Consider the following 9337-nt stretch of genomic DNA (forward strand, 5'->3'; position numbering starts at 1 on the left):
TTCGATATTTTAAACAATACTATGTAGTGAAACCTATTACGAAGTTATCTAGGGAGAGAAAGCTCACTATCACAGTGTAAAATTGTATAGATATGATGCGTGCATGTGTGTGTATACATGCTTGCTTGTGTGCGTAGGTGCGTGTTTTCTGAGAAATGGTAAGTTATTGCTACCAGGCTAGGATAGCATTCACGTTCTTCTGATGATATCAAATATTGAAATTCCAGGATTCATAGAACAAGATTCCTAACTGGTTCACGAGAGGGTGAACGATTGAATAATGGGTATTTTGGAAGAAACAACTGGCCTAGGGACAAGAATAAGTGTGCAAATCATCTCTATGAAACGCTTTCTTCGGAGCACGCATTTCATGCACTTCATTCTACAGTGACAGATACTGTTACTCTGAGTTTGTGAGAGATTGAACCTAGGGTCTACTGTGAAACTCTGTAGACTGGACTTCTGTCTGAGGCAGCCCCTGCCTCTACCCGCAACCTGCGCCACACTCCAATGGAGCATTCTTCTCAATGGATAAAGGGAAATTCCGGATGATCCGATGGGCAGAGAGTGCGACTGTTTTTCTCAGGAGCTCTGGTTGAATAGTTTTGGGGACTTTCTGGGAGAATGCTCTGCACCCAGAAACGTTGTCCAAGGGGAATCACGAGAAAATGGGCGACCCCGTGTGCCTCCGTCCCCTCCCACTTCCTCGCCAACCCCTCCATCAGGGATCCCACGGAGTCCAGGATAACAAGTGTTCTGGTTGTCTTTGGGCGACACCTAGCGGCGACCATTATTGAAAATGTAAGCCGTACAGAACAGAAAAAGCTCTTGTCGCCTGTGCACGGCTCACTCACTGCAACGTTGAATTCTGGGCTTAAGCAATCCTCCTGCCTCAGCTTCCTGAGTAGCTGAGAATATAGGCATGTGCCACAATGCTGGGCAATATTTTTAAGTAGTGGTAATCTGTCTCGATATGTTGTCCAGGTTAGTCTCAAACTCCTGGTCTCTATCCATCCTCCACCCTTTGGTCTCCAAAAGTCCTGGGATTACAGGCATGAGACACTGTTCTCACTCCTATAATTTGATGTTTTAAACGATACCATGTAATGAAATGCATCACGAAGACATTTTGCAAAATAAAGCTCACTATCACGATGTAAATTTGCATACTTTTCATGTGCTCATGTGAGCGCATGTGCGTGCCTGTCTGAATGTTTTCTGAGAACTGATAATCTTTTCCCCAGGGACACTGGTTGAAGAGCTGTGGGGACTGTCTGGGAGGGTGTCCCGTGCCCGGAAACGTAATCCAAGAGAGATAAGAACACAGGCGATCCCATGTGCCTCCATCTCCTTCTCCTTCCTCGACAACCCCTCAACCAGGGACCCCACTCATTCCAGGCTGGCATGTCGTTCGGTTGTCATTTGGCGTCACCTAGCGGTCACTGTTATTGAAAATGGAAGCATCACACCAAAACTGGCCGCCTGTGCACAGCCAGGGAAAACTGGTTTCCCTTGGGCCCCACCCTGACCTCTGAGGCACTCCTTCCCTCCCTCCCCCAATGCCTTTTTACATAGGAAACCTCCAACCTGGCTGGGCCTGATTGTTTATTTATTTATTTATTCATTTATTTATTTAGAGAGAGAGACAGTTTCGCTCTAGTAGCCCAGGTTGAAGTGCCATGGCGCCATCTCGGCTCACTGCAACCTCTCCCTCCCAGGTTCAAGTGATTCTCCTACCTCAGCCTTCCCAGTAGCTGGTATTACAGGCGCCCGCCACTACGCTCAGCTAATTTTTGTATCTTTAGTAAGGACGTCGTTTCTCCATGTTGGCCAGTCTGGTCTCGAAGTCCTGACCTCAGGTGATCCAAGCACCTCAGCCTCCTAAAGTGCTGGGATTACAGGCGTGAGCCAGGGCGCCTGGCCTATCATTTGCTTTACTTTCTTCCTTTTTTTTTTTTTTTTAATCAGCATGAAGACTTCTACCTGGGTTTTAAAAATTGTGTGATAGAAAAATAAATGTTGGGGCTTCCACATCACTAAAGTAAAGGGAAAAGTCAAGCTGGCAACTGTTTAGGGCCACCCTGCCATTCTATTCAAAGTCACTCCTCTGCTCTTTTTTTTTTTTTTTTTCTGTTTTGAGATGGAGTCTCGCTCAGACGTTCAGGCTGGAGCCCAATGGAGCGATCTCCGCTCACTACAACATCCGCCTCCTGGTCTCAAGCGATAAATGCATATTTGGTTGCCTCCTTTGGAGAGGTTAATTAGAAACTCCAAAGAATGTAACCATTTGTCTCTTAACTACCTGTGACCAGGAAGTCCCCTCCTCGCTTTGAGTTCTCCCACCTTTGCTAAGTTGTCCCGCCTTTACAGACCGAACCAATGTTCATCTTGCATACGTTGATTGATGTCTCATGTCTTCCTAGAATGTATAAAACGATAATGTTCTCTGATTACCTTAGGCATATGTCCTCAGAACCTCCTGAGGCTGTGTCACGGGTGTGCGTCCTGAACCTTGGTTAAACAAACTTTCTAAATTAACTGAGACCTGTCTGAAGTTTTCAGGGTTCAGAACGGAAAGTGCATTGTAGCGTCACCCTAGGACTCATTATTAACAAAAACTATCCTAAATCTCTGCAGATACAATGAAAGCAGTGGTATGTAAACTGTATGAAACTAAATGGCACTTACTACAAGTAAAGGAATACATGCTGAGAAAAAAGTCATGAACCGCTCACTTTTCAAAGAAGAAATAATACTATGAATTCTGTGTAATTTCCAGACTCAGCTTGTTTCATAAGCTGTCCCCACCAAACTTGGAAACATTCCAGAGTGAGCTATTGTGCCTCCAGCCTTTGCCCCTCCTCCTTTTTTCCCCTGAACCCTCCCCTCAACCCTTGCCTGCAATCACATTCTCTGATTCTGCAAAAGCAAATGGGAGCCCTAGAGAGAGTTATCTTTTCTTTTTTCTTTTTTTTTTTCTCTCTTTTTTGAGATGGAGTCTCGCTTAGATAGCCCAATGGAGCGATCTCGGCTCACTGCAACATCCGCCTCCTGGTTTCAAGCGATTAACCTGCCTCAGCCTACCGAGTAGCTGGGATTACAGGCACCCACTATTATGCCCAGCTAATTTTTGTATTTTCATAGAGACAGGGTTTAACCATGTTGGCCACGCTGGAGTCGAACTCCTGACATCAGGTGATCCGTCGGCCTCAGCCTCTCAATATGCCGGGATTACAGGCGTGAGCCTCTGCGGCCAGCGAGTTCTCTTTTCTTTCTGAAGGGCAAGGCAAAGTGGAATGGATTCACCTAAAAGCGGACTGCATGCCCGGGAAAGCATCATGGTTAGACCCATGTGAGACAGGTTAGTTTTACTGCGTGTGTTCCACATGTGTTGTTGTCCATGTGTTGCTACCATAGTAATCCTGCTCAGCATGAGAGGAACCAAAGTTTCAGACATTTGGTGTATGTGCTTGGCTGGGGAGCCAAAGGTGAGCAGCCACCATCTGTGGGATTATGACTGAATGCCTCTAGGTCAGAATCCCGCCCAGAAGAGAGGATGCAGCAGCGCCGGCAAGCCTCGGTTGGCCTCAGATAGCTCTTCCCCCGCCTTTCCCACCGGCCGGACGCTCCGCCCCACTGCGCGCCGAGACCTGGCTCCGGTGCCGGGAGCCCCTCGTCCTAAAAAACGGGATGCAGCTAGGAAGGCCTTTGCTCCCTGGCCCATCACATAACACGTTTATGGGGAATCTGATACTAAACTATTCGTAAACGCCCTGCTTCCGGGTCAGGGTTTCCTATGGAACATGGCAGCTCCCTCACTGCAACTTATTGAAAGTCAGCCCTCCACCCAAGTGTCTCTAAACCAGTGTGCGGGAAACCCGGCTTTGTGGCGTGTCCTGTGTAATTCAGCCCTGGCCGTCTACCTTCCTTCTTCCCTCCTTTTGCCCGCGGGGACTAAGTTCCCGGGCCTGCTCATGCCCACCAGCCCCCTAGCCCCGGGACAGGCAGTGGCTGTCTCTCGCGAGAGTTCATTGGAGCCCGCCGTGCATTTGGGAGGCGCCGGCCCCACCAGCGGGGTTCCCAAGATACAGCGCCGGGAGTTGCCGAGGTAGGGTTGGCGCCCCTGCTCGATGTTCCACCTCTCTGATTGAGCTTCTTTCCCCCACCCGGCTGGGAATTCCTCCACGGGTTGGGAACGGATTCTTCGAGCTTGGTGCGAATGGCTGAGGCGCGGGTGTCAGAGGTTGTGCCCCTGCAGTCCCTGTCCGAGTAGTGTTCGCGCGTGCCCGTGGGCGGCTGTTGGGGTCACAGTCCCTCTCCCCGCCCCAGGTGCGCTGGGATGAGAGTAGCCAGTCACCACCCTTGTGTCTTCACTGGTCTCCGCTGCCCGGGTCAGCCAGCGGACTGCGCGAGAATGGCTGGCAGGTCTGCCGAGTTAGATGGCCTCAAAGCTGGGCCGGTTCTGTGTGATAAGGTTCCAACTGGTTCTGACCGCTTCCGTACGCGAGCACCACATTTGGCCTTTAGGGTGGACCCGATCGATTAGATGCTGGCATTTGGCTTCTCGATCAGCCCGCAAGTCGACCGCCTGTGGGAAGCAAGCAACATCCAGTTGACACGGCCGTCAGCTTCTCTGCCTGGAAGACCAGGGACCAGGGCCTAAGGCCCCAATCCTCAGGTCTCGGGTCGCCGTGTCCACCTGATGTCGGCGGCAAGCGTTGGACTTGACCGTCAACTTGGGATTTCTAAAGTAGACCATATAACTTTGGTCAGCAGCAGTACCGCCCACATTCACTTGGTGTCACTTATTCCTTGCGTTGTTTCTTCCTCTCCAATTGTTTCCACAGTACTTTCAGTTGCTCTTCGTTTTGTTTTTCTTTTACTTTTCTTGCTCCTCTTTCTACACACTGAAGTTGCTGTGGTTTTATATTTACCTTTTATTTATTTGTATTTTTTGAGACAGGTTAGAGTGTAAGAATGCAATCTCGGCTCACTGCCGCCTAGACTTTCCAGGGCTCCCTCAGGGGATCTTCCTATCTCAGCCTTCCAAGTGGCTGAGACTACAGGATCACTTAATTCTGTGATGTTGAAGCTGAAGTGAGCCGTGTTCATGCCATTGCCCTCCAGTGTAAGTGTTTCTTAAAGTAACAGAAACAGGTTAAAGAAAAAAATTTATTTGAAATTAACTACAATTAACTGTGACGTATATGACCTTTTATATTTTTTCACTCCCACGAGTTTATTATTATTGTTGCTTGTTATTATTTCTTTGTATTATTGTCATTATTGTTATTGTTTTCATTATTTATCTAGTCATTTAGAGATGGAGCCTTGCTCTATCACCCATACTGCAGTGCAGTGGCGCGACTTTGGGTCACTGTAGCTTCAAATTCCTGGGTTCAAGTTCGCAATATAGCGAAACACCCTGTATACTAAAATCTGTCAGTGACACCTTCAGGACCGTTGGTTGTGGCGGCTGCAATTTCGGAGGCTGAGGCGGGCAGTTCGCTAGAGCTCGGGAGTTCAGGACAGCCTGGGCAACAGACTGCAGAGCATTTGCTTGACCAAGGCCCACTGCAGCCTCCACCTCCCGAGCCCAAGCGATGCTCTCACCTCAGGCTCCAAAGGATCTGGGGATACAGGTGCCTGCCATCACGATGCCCGGATTTTTTTCTTGTCTTTTCTTTTTCAGTAGAGACGGGGTCTCACTGTGTTGTCAGGGCTGGTCTCAAACTCCTGGGCTCCAGCAATTCTTCCACCTCCGCCTCCCAAAATGCTGGGATTATAGGTGTGAACCACGATGCCCTGCCTTCTTTTTATTTCCTTCATTTTTTCTCTTTTTTTCTTTCTCTTTCTGTCTTTTATTTGTGTTCTCTCTCTTTTCCTTCCCCCCTTTTTTCTCTCATTTCTCATTCTTTTTTTTTTCTGTTTCTATGTTTTTCGGTTTTCTTTTTCATCTCTCTTCCCTTTACATCTCTGTCTGTCTATATTTTTTTCTTGATCTTCCTTATTCTCTCTCTCTTCTTCATTTCTTTCCATCCCACTGTCTGTCTGTCTTTGTGTGGATACTGGAACAGTCTCCTTATTCTGTATCTCCCTGTGTATCCTAAGCCTCTGTGACTTTCACTTTGGTGTTTTTCCTATTTGTCGCATAAAATGCACTCACTGTTCTTGTATTTCGGTGCTCTGTGAACGCTCGAAGGGTGGGGAAAAAGTGGACCACGAATTTGATTGGTTTCATGACAGACATGGGAGACAAAAGAACATACGATGATTACTTTGCTAAGTGCCCTGTTTATTCTTCCAACTGGACTCATAAAAGTACGGACGCAGTTGGTGGGTTGAGAGAGCTCTGTGTAGTCATGACTCTGCAATTATACCTGACAAGAGCGGTGATGATGAACGGGCGGTATGGAAACCTGCCCTTCTTTGGTATTAGTTGAGCACAGTGAGAAGAGATTCAGAATGGCCTGTATCTCAACCTGATGGTACTGTTTTTCGGCTCTGACCTTTAGGAACGTGTGAAGCCTTCCGGTGCATTCCCGCCACTTCCTTGCAGTTTTCTTTTGATACTTTTCGATTAACTAACGTATTTATTAATTTATTTGAGATGGAGTCTTGTTGTGTTCGTCAGGCCATGGCGCGGTATCGGGTCACTGCAACCTCCGCCTCCCAGGTTCCAGCGATTCTCTTGTCTTAGCCTATCGAGTAGCTGGGATAACAGGTGCGTGCCACCATAACTAGCTAACTTTTGCCTTTTTAGTAAAGACAGGGTTTCACCACGTTGCCCAGGCCGCTCTTGAACTGCAATTTCCAGGAATCCTGTGGCCACGGCCTCCCAAAGTGCTGGGAGGCCCCAGGTCATCAGACTCGAGAAAGAATGTTGGTTGATATAGAAAGGCGTGACACACTGCGCCCTACCCAAATTGCTATGTTTAAAAATAAACCAGTAGGCTGGGTGCAGTGCGTCATTCCTGTCATCACAGCAGTTTTCTAGGTGGAGGTGGGAGGATTACGAGGTCAGTAGTTAAAGACCAGCCTGGCCAACATAGTCAAACCCTGTCTCTACAAAGAATACAAAAATTAGCCAGGTGTGGTGGCACGCACGTCAAGTCCCAGCTACTCGATATGCTGAGGAAGGAGAATCTGTTGAACCTCCCGGGAGGTGGAGGTTGCAGTCAGCCCAGATCATGCCATTGGACTCCAGCTTGGGTGACAGAGTCAGACTCCATCTAAAAAAAAAGTAATTAAAAATAAATGAGTTTCCAAGAAAAAAATAGAGACCCACAGTGACACAAACATACACCTCTCACCTTTTGAGTCAGCAATGACACTACGAATTTGTAAACTCAGTTCATTTCTTGACTGGGGACCATGGATATTTGGGATGCTTCCTCTTAGAACATAATTCTGTCTGACACCATACTCAGCTAACATTTGCCTTTTTAGTAGAGTCAAAATTTTATTTTGTTACCCAGACTGCTCTTGAACTCATGACCTCCAGGTATCTGCCCGTCCAAACTTCCCAAAGTGCTGTGATGAAAGGAGTGAGCCACACGGATTTCAGCCCTCACAATGGTGCACGCTGCCACTTTTCAAAGCTCTACCCTGGGCATTATTGGTATTTGCCCAAGATAGAAACTCTTTCTAAAAAGTAACAATTTGCTCACATAATATTTCCACAAACAATGCCTTGGCCCATGTTTGTTTTAGTGTTTTGTTTTGTTTGTATTGTTTACTTTACTTATCTTTATTCAGGTGAAGTAGATTTTACCAATTTTAGGAAAACGTGTATTTTCCCCAAAACATGTTAGCTGGTGTTTTCTTCTGTCATTAAGTAGCGATTTTCTGAATCTCTCAAGGTACAATGAGAGCCGATTGATGTAAACTATACTTCTTAACATCTTCTTCTTTTTTTTTTTTTTTTTCTTTCAGGTGGCGTTTCGCTCTTATTGCCCAGGCTGGATTGCAGTGGCACGACGTCAGCTCATCGCAACATCCGTCGCCTGGGTTCAAGGGATTTTCAATTCTTCAGCCTTTCGAGTAGCTGAAACCACAGGCACACACCGCACGCCTGGCTTTTTTTTTTTTTAATAGACACTGGGTATCTCCATATTCGTCAGGCTAGTCTAGAACTCCAAACCTGAGGCGAACCACCCACCTCGACCACCCAAAGTGCTGAGATTAAAGGCGTGAGCCCCGCGTCCGGCCGTAATATCTTATCCTCTAGAAATCCAGAGAGGGTAGGTCTGGAGTCCTTGAGACCAGCCTTCCTTGGATGAAGTCCAAAGCGATAGCTGAGGATTAGGGGGTGCGGTTGGGCTTGAAAGTCGATCCTTTATTTTTGCTACCTAGGCCACGATATCCCTCGACCCCCGTAGCTTGCACACCCTTTGAGATCCCCCTTCTTGACCGCCTTGGAGGATGACCTCTAACTTTAATTTTTGTTTTTCTTCCTTTGTTGGGTTTCAGGAGGGGGTGCAGGAAAGAGGGTGTGTGTGGGGAGGGGGTGTGGTGGGGATGGAGGGGAGCGTCCTAAGTTTCGATTTAGTGTCATGCCTCTTTCATCACCACCACTGAAGATGAAAGCAACAATCAGCTGAATACTGCGTGTCCTCAACCATAAGTGGGAACTAAATAATGAGAATGCGTGGGAAGAACTAGGGGGATGAGAGACGCAGGAGCCTACTTGAGGGAGGAGGTTTGGAAGGAGAGACAGCTTCAGGAAAAAGCAAAGCAAACAAAACACAAAAACTGTTGGGTTTTTGTGAGTACCCGGGTGACGTAGTTTCCGTCGCTGAGTATCCGGGAGACGAAATCATCTGCACACTGAACCCCCCAGTCAGAAGTTCACCTATGTAACAATCTTGCACATGTATGCTTCAACAAGAAATAAAAGTGAGGGGAGAAAGAGAGAGAGAGAAAGAGAGAGAGAGAAGTAAAACGAAACATCACCTCCTTGACCTGAGTCAGGGGGTTTCGGGTCTTTCGGGGGAAGGTTCTGAAACAATGCAGTATTTTGGTCTGTACTTTTTTGTGTCTTCGCATTTCTTCTTTTTTTATGACAGAGTCTCACTCAGCCACCCAGGCTGGAATGCAGTGGCGCACGCTCGGATCACTGCAACAACCATCTGTCCGGTTGAAGCGATATCCAGTCGCAGCCTCCTGAGTGACTGGGATAACAGGCACCCGCCATAAGGCCCCGCTAATTTTCGTACCTTAGTAGAGACGGGGTATCGCGATGTTTCTGACTCTGGACTTGAAAATAAAACGAAAATAAATCTGACATGAAAGAAAATACTTAAAAAGTGAGTTTCCGGGAAAAAAGAAAAAAAAA

The 9337-nt window shown here is 47.3% G+C and overlaps 1 long non-coding RNA gene across 1 annotated transcript in view; it reads left to right on the plus strand.

Annotated features, from left to right (window-relative positions):
• The first annotated feature begins 2144 nt into the window (after positions 1 to 2144).
• LOC129053743 (uncharacterized) overlaps positions 2145 to 9337 on the plus strand; it is a 7207-nt gene continuing 14 nt past the window's right edge. Inside the window, exons 1-2 of the long non-coding RNA XR_010136721.1 lie at positions 2145 to 3361; positions 7936 to 9337. The exon at positions 7936 to 9337 is cut by the window's right edge and continues 14 nt beyond it. This is a non-coding gene — a long non-coding RNA (uncharacterized LOC129053743). The remainder of the gene's footprint in view (positions 3362 to 7935) is intronic.

This window comes from Pongo abelii, chromosome 14, assembly GCF_028885655.2.
Source record: "Pongo abelii isolate AG06213 chromosome 14, NHGRI_mPonAbe1-v2.0_pri, whole genome shotgun sequence".
Classification (NCBI taxonomy): Eukaryota; Metazoa; Chordata; class Mammalia; order Primates; family Hominidae; genus Pongo; species Pongo abelii.